Here is a 7,726-nt window from a genome sequence, read left to right on the forward strand (position 1 = left end):
TTTCTATGGGACACACTTCTGCCACAGAGTAAAGAGGGTCAAGGCTCTGATAGTGCCCTGAGGTTGCTGTGAACTGTGATAGCACAGCACTCTACCAAGGGCGACATAGTGAGACTTTGTCTTAAAAAAAATTTTTTTTTAAAGGAAGAAAAAAGGAAAGAATTACTATTGTTGACTCCTTGGGCTGTGTCTAAAAGATGATATTCTGAATGGTCTCATAGCATAAGGCACTTTGCACAAATAAGTAATAAGCTCTCTGGTTTTAAAAAAAAAGTATGAGTAGGGCAGCACCTGTGGCTCAAAGGGGTAGGGTGCTGGCCCCATATGCCAGAGGTGGCGGGTTCAAACCCAGCCCCGGCCAAAAACTGCAAAAAAAAAAAAAGAAAAAAAGTATGAATAATTAGGGAGAAGTTGAAATGCACTCAAGGGTCAGTTATAGAATTTTGAAATCACAGACAAGCTTCTGTGTTCATCAAGATTCTTCTCTTTTTAGGTTTCTCTCCTTCTCTTCTTTTTTCTCCTTCCTTGTCCCCTCTCCCCAGAAAACATTAAAAAAAAATGCGGCAGTTAGTGCAACTAATGTTCAGTTAGCACACAGAGCAAATAAGTAGAACAAAAAAGGTGTATTCCTTCTTTTCAGCTTTTTTCCCCTCTTCACCAGTTAAAAAAAGAAAAAAAGTCTTCAGCTCTTTTAAGTCTTCATAGTTCCAAAATAAAAGAAGATGAAAAACCCACAAAGAGAAGAGCTTCCCCCCCTCAAAACGATGTGTCACACATCCAAACGAGCCTCCTATAGTTTGTCAAAGCATGCTTGTTAAGGTTTTTCTTCTACAGGCTTGCTGTGGTATCCTGCCACATATAGGCTCTTGTCAATGTTGCTTGGGATAGGTTTAATTTCTGTTCCCAGCTGCTCCTCAGTGCTTTTCAGATTGAAGCAATCATCATATGTGATCAAGCTGATGGCTAAGCCAAGATGACCAAGGCGACCTGATCTTCCAGTACGATGGAAATAGGTCTCTAAAAGCTTTGGGAAGTCAAAATTTATTACCACATCCACAGCTTATTTATCAATACCCCAGGTAAACAGATCAACGCAAACAAGATTTTGGCATAAACCATTTTGGAAATCATGAAATACACAATTGTGATGTTCCTGCCTCATTTTAGCATGAATATAGAAGCAAGAATAACCCAGTTGAGAAATCTTCTTGGCTAGCAATTCAACTCGCTGAAAGGAGTTACAGAAAATGATCAACTGGTTTATCCAAAGCCTGGAGAAAAGTGTGTTGAGGCAGTGTACTTTTTGGCACTCAGTTACATATGCGTAGTACTGGGTTACTCCCTTCAAAGTTAGTTCCTCCATCAGGTTAATCTCATAGGGTTTCTACAAATGAGAATTCATGAACTTCTGTACACTAAGAGGGAAAGTAGTGGAATATAGTAGAAATCTGCCTGTTTTTAGGTAGTGTGAGAATGATATTCTCCATTATCTGCACAAAATCCTGTGAGAGCAACTTACATGCTTCATCCAATACTATCATTTGGATGTGATCAATCTTTGCTACTCCTTTCTTAATAAGATCCAGGATTCTCCAAGGGGTAGCGATCACCACGTGAACTGTGTCATCAAGCCTCATCTCATTATGTCATGTTGTAAATTGGTTCCTCCTGTGGTTGCCATCACTTGGTCCCTCCCATGTGTTTGCTGACCTGGATGCAAATTTGACTGACCTGTAGAGCAAGATCTCTAGTAGGAACAATCACCATTGCTTGTATATTTTCCTTCTTCAGGTCTAGCTGTTTCAAGTAAGGGAATGAGGCAGGCACTGCTCTTGCCTGTTCCATGTTTTGCTCTAGCTAAAATATCCCTACCAGATAAAGCAATGGGAATGTTCTCCTGAACAGGAGATGGTTTTTCCCAGCCCATTTCAAAAATTCCCATCAATAACTCCCGTTTCAAACAGTACTCTTCAAACTCATTGCCTTTTGTGGAGGTCACATCTGAAGTTTTAATTCTTAGATCCTTTGGAGGGAGGTTTTTTTTTTTTCCAAGTCATGAAATGTTTATTTCGTGTTCACTGTATCTCAAATATGCTACAGAAGTTGTTTTATGAATAAATTCTATTGTATATAGTTACAGAAGTTAGCCAAGTTCTTAGGGGAAGAAATTGGAGACTATCTTGGACAGAAATCCAATCATAGTGGAGACAACTAATTACATACTTTTTTGTTTGTTTTAATTATTATTTTTTACTAAATTGTAACTTTGTACATTGATGCATTTATGGGGTTCAGGGTACTGCTTCGGTATACAATGTGAAATGCTTACATTGAACTAAGTAACACGTCCATCACAATTATACTCATTTCTTAATTGTTTTGAAATGTACCATTGCATCATGCACATTAGGTGATGTCCCCCCAAATACCCTCCGTACTCCCATGTCCCCCCTCTTTGGAGGGGGTTTTAAAGTCTTTTTCTAGTCATCACCAAGTTTAACAGTGGTGGTCATACTCTGTGCTTGCTGCTGAGTGACATTATTGATTGTGTTGGTGTTTTTCAGCTGGTTCATCTTTTGCTGTGTCTGTGTGCCCCCTCCTCCAGGGCCACCATTGGGTTTCACAGGGCCCCCTCAGTTGATCATATTGACTGGACAGAACCATTATAACAGAGTTCTCTGTTCTGGCTGTGCTCATACTGTGTTAACTGCAAAGGTGTCTCTTAAACTTCAGAACTTTCTTAAATTCTTTTTTTTTTTTTTAGAGATAGAGTGTTATTTTGTCGCTCTCGGTAGAGTGCTGTGGATCACCCTTCAGCTCTTGGGCTTAGGCTATTCTCTTGCCTCAGTCTCCTGAGTAGCTGGGACTATAGGTGCCTGCCACAATGCCTGGCTATTTTTTGTTGCAGTTTGGCTGGGACTGGGTTTGAACTCACCACCCTCAGTATATGTGGCTAGCACCCTACTCACTGAGCAACAGGTGCTGCCCAAACTTCAGAACTTTTCAAAGTCAGTAGAGAAACTGTAATAATAGTTTATTAGGCTCTCCAAAACTAAGAGATAAATATAAGTCTTCCTCAATATATGAGTCCTTTATTGCAATGCAGGCAATCACCTATAAGTCTGTAAACGTAAGCAGCAGTAACTTGCTCTCATGTACCAAATCAACTTCTATTTTTTAAAAGCCCTCTAACGAGCTTGAATTATATCTGAATTCACTCACTTAAACCTCAGTCCTTTATTGTTGACTTGAAGTTCCCCAAATGACAGCGGCTCCTTCCTCCTCCCGTTGATTGATTTTTAAATGTTAAAATCAGCCTTGTATGTATGGAATAACCCCCAGCTAGTCATGATGTATTATTATTTTAATATATTTTTGTATTTGATGTGCTAAAATTTTTGTTTAAATTTTGTGTCTATTACCGCAAAGTGTATTTGTGTGTAGTTTCTTTTCTTATGTCTTTGTCTTAGTATGTTTGGGCTGCTGTAATGGAATAGCATAGACTGGATGGGTTATAAACAACAGACATTTATTTCTCACAGTTGTAGAGGTTGGGAAGTCAATATCAAGGCATTGGCATATTTGGTGTCTGGTGAGGGCCTGCTTCCCAGTTCATAGATGGTGCCTTCTCACTGTGTCCTTGGATGGTAGCAGGGGTGAGAGAACTCTGGAACCTCTTTTATAAGAGCATTAATCCAATTTATCACCTCATTATCACCCAACGTTAGGGTTTCTACATATGAATTGAGGAGGGGAACAAACATTCAGTCTAAGCTGTCTTTCTCTAATTTTTGTATCAGGGTGATCTAGCCCCATAGAATAAGTGTTTTATTCTTCAATTTTATGGAAGAGTTTGGGTAGAATTGGCATATTTTCCCCTTAAATTTTGTTTATTTCTTTTTGAGTGAGCTTGGATAACTTTTTTCTTTGACTGGGTTTGTCCATTTTATCTACATTGTCAAATTTATTAGCACAAAGTTGTTTATAATAGTAAAGCCATCTGTTTATTTCTTTTTGAGTGAGCTTGGATAACTTTTTTCTTTGACTGGGTTTGTCCATTTTATCTACATTGTCAAATTTATTAGCACAAAGTTGTTTATAATACTCCCTTAGTTATATCTTAAATATCTTAATAATTAATTAATTATCCTTTTAATAGAATCAATAGTGATATCAGTCTCTCTCAGTCCTGATGTCAGTCATTCGTGCTGTTCCATCTGGCAATTCCTTGTCAACTCTCACATCATCTCTGAGTTACCCCTAAGGAGGGGCTTTATAGCCAGTGCTGTTAATTTGTCATGGGTTAGCTCTGTAGTCACTCTGGTTATCTGTCTTTTTCTGATCATCTCAGCACTTGGAGTGTGACTTGTATAACTTAGTCCTTCTTATCATCTTCTTAATCCTTCTGGAGTATGGGCTCCCTTAAAGCTAGAAATAGCATTGAGGTCCCCTCTTCTTTTTTTCTTTCTTTCTTTTTTTTTTTTTTTAAGACAGAGTCTCACTATATGTCACTCTGTGGCCTCACAGCTCATAGCAACTTCAAACTCTTGAGATTAAGCGATTCTCTTGCCTCAGCCTCCCAAGCAGCTGGGACGACAGGTGCCTACTACAATGCCCAGCTATTTTTGTTGTTGTTATTGTCATTGTTGTTCAGCAGGCATGGGATGGGTTCGAACCTGCCAGCCCTGGTGTATGTGGCTGGCACCCTAACCACTAAGGTATGGGCCCCAAGCCAAGGTCAACTCTTTCTATTGCATCCCTCTTAGTGCAGTATGATGTAGACCTGGGCACACAATAGGTACACAATGTATAAATGAGGATTTTTTTTTTTTGAGACAGAGCCTCAAGCTGTCGCCCTGGGTAGAGTGCTATGGCATCACAGCTCACAGCAACCTCCAACTCCTGGGCTCAAGCGATTCTCCTGCCTCCACCTCCCAAGTAGCTGGGACTATAGGCGCCCGCCACAACGCCCGGCTATTTTTTTGGTTGCAGCCATCATTGTTGTTTGGCGGGCCTGGGCTGGATTAGAACCTGCCAGTTCAGGTGTATGTGGCTGGCGCCTTAGCTGCTTGAGCCACAAGCGCCGAGCCATGGGTTTTTTTTTTTGTGTGTGTGTGGTTCATTTTATTTTATTTTTTTGTTCTAGGTTAATTAAGGGTCCAAAGAATTAGGTTACAATGTTTGCATTTGTTAGGTAAAGTCCCTCTTATAATAAACATTTATTTTTGACCCAATTCCATTATGTTCAAGTTGAAGCTTTTCCTTCCAATATAAAGCTTTCTATTTAATATTATAATTACAATATGTCTAATTATTCAGGAATCTTTACAGATATTACATTTCTTCATATGACAACATCCCAGTTATGACATGTTGCCCTCAGAGGAAATGATAGGGGGTTGTGGCTTCTCTTTCCTGTGGAGGTAGGCAGTGGAACCAGGACAAGAACTCCTTCTCTTTCTCTTGACCATCGGCCTAGGACACGTCATAGAGGCTGCATGACCACTTTGTTTGAAGATGTCAAATTTCTGTTAGGTACTCAAATCTTCCTTGAGGACATAGGCCACAGGAGGGCAGGATTTAAAGAATCCTTTAAGGCTTCTTGAAAAAACTCTAAAACCTCAGTTTGGCTACTGAATTGGTTATGTGATATTGGGCAATTTTAGGTATTCCTTAGTTTACATTTCTTTAGTTTCCTTATTTGTAGAATGAGATAGCAAGACTAGAGAAACCTAAAAGCTGACAGCCTTCAGTTTCTATGTTTCATCTTCTAAGATCATCAAGAGCAAGAAACCCCAGTATCCTGATATTTGCAGAGATTTCTGGCCTGAGCCTCCATAGCTTCTGGTTTGGGTCCTCCAGGTATTCCACTTCTTTCTCAAACATCTTCATTTTATCCAACAACATCAAATAGAGTCAACTTCTGAAATGAAAATACTGTTATAAGTGGGAGAGAAACCAGAGAAAGAGTACTACCTGAGCATGAGAAATCTCTCTTGCAAGATTTCCCCCTGCACAGTTATTAAAGTTTTGAAGGGTACCAGAATGTACCATCCCCAAATATGCCTCTTTGGCATATGGATTATTTTGAACTGAAGGCAATTGAGAACCAGCAAACATAGGAAAAACTCTTTCCTAACTGCCTAAAAATAGAGTTTCAAGTCCACCATTTGTAAAGGAAATTTACATTTATACAGGAAATTTCCATCTGTAAAGGTGTATCTGTATTAGGAAGAGAGTTACTTCTGGAGATAAGACTTCCACCTGCATAATACGACGACCTTTATTTACTAGACATTCCCTCTCCTTCCCTTACCATAGCTTGCCTTCTTCATCCAGAGGCCCTAAACCCATTTTCCTTTCTTTATTTTTTTTTTCTTTTTTTTTTTTTTTTTTTAGTTTTCTTTTTTTTTATTAAATCATAACTGTATACAATGATATGATTATGGGGCATCATACACTCACTTCATAAACCATTTGACACATTTTTATCACAGTGGTTAACATAGCCTTTCCGGCGTTATCTCAGTTACTGTGCCAAAACATTTACATTCTACATTTACCAAGTTTCGCAAATACCCCTGTAATATGCACCACAGGTGTGATCCCACCGATTCCCCTCCCTCTACCCACCCCCCCCTTTCCCACTTCCCCCTATTGTTAAGTTGTAGCTGGGTTATAGCTTTCATGTGAGAGTCCCAAATTAGTTTCATAGTAGGGCTGTGTACATTGGGTATTTTTTCTTCCATTCTTGGGATACTTTACTAAGAAGAATATGTTCCAGCTCCATCCATGTAAACATGAAAGAGGTAAAGTCTCCATCTTTCTTTAAGGCTGCATAGTATTCCATGGTATACATATACCACAATTTATTAATCCATTCGTGGATCGATGGGCACTTGGGCTTTTTCCATGACTTAGCTATTATGAATTGGGCTGCAATAAACATTCTGGTACAAATATCTTTGTTATGTTGTGATTTTTGGTCTTCTGGGTATATGCCCAGCAGAGGAATTACAGGATTGAATGGCAGATCTATTTTTAGATCTCTGAGTGTTCTCCATATCTCTTTCCAAAAGGAATGTATTAATTTGCATTCCCACCAGCAGTGCAGAAGTGTTCCCTTTTCTCCGCATCCACGCCAACATCTCTGGTCTTGAGATTTTGTGATATAGGCTAGTCTCATTGGAGTTAGATGATATCTCAAAGTAGTTTTGATTTGCATTTCTCTGATGATTAAAGATGATGAGCATTTTTTCATATGTCTGAAGGCCGTGTGCCTGTCTTCTTCAGAGAAGTTTCTCTTCAAATCCCTTGCCCAGCCTGCGATGGGATCCCTTGTTTTTTTCTTGCTGATGCGTTTGAGTTCTCTGTGGATTCTGGTTATTAAACCTTTGTCAGAGTTATACCCTGCAAATATCTTCTCCCATTCTGAGGGCTGTCTGCTTGCTCTGCTTACTGTGTTCTTAGCTGTGCAGAAGCTTTTTAGTTTGATCAAGTCCCAGTAGTGTATTTTTGAAGCTGCTTCAATTGCCCGGGGGGTTCTCCTCATGAAATACTCACCCAGACCAATTTCTTCAAGGGTTTTCCCTGCATTCTCTTCTAGTATTTTTATAGTTTCATGTCTTAAGTTTAAATCTTTAATCCAATGAGAGTCTATCTTAGTTAATGGTGAAAGGTGTGGGTCCAATTTCAGTCTTCTGCAGGTTGCCAGCCAGTTCACCCA

General features: G+C 39.3%; 1 pseudogene; it reads right to left on the reverse strand.

The window, feature by feature from the left end:
* Positions 1-814: 814 nt before the first annotated feature.
* On the reverse strand, positions 815-2,697 carry LOC128577960 (probable ATP-dependent RNA helicase DDX6; annotated as a pseudogene).
* Positions 2,698-7,726: the final 5,029 nt, after the last annotated feature.

The sequence above is a fragment of the Nycticebus coucang genome, chromosome X (assembly GCF_027406575.1).
Source record: "Nycticebus coucang isolate mNycCou1 chromosome X, mNycCou1.pri, whole genome shotgun sequence".
In the NCBI taxonomy this organism is placed as follows: domain Eukaryota; kingdom Metazoa; phylum Chordata; class Mammalia; order Primates; family Lorisidae; genus Nycticebus; species Nycticebus coucang.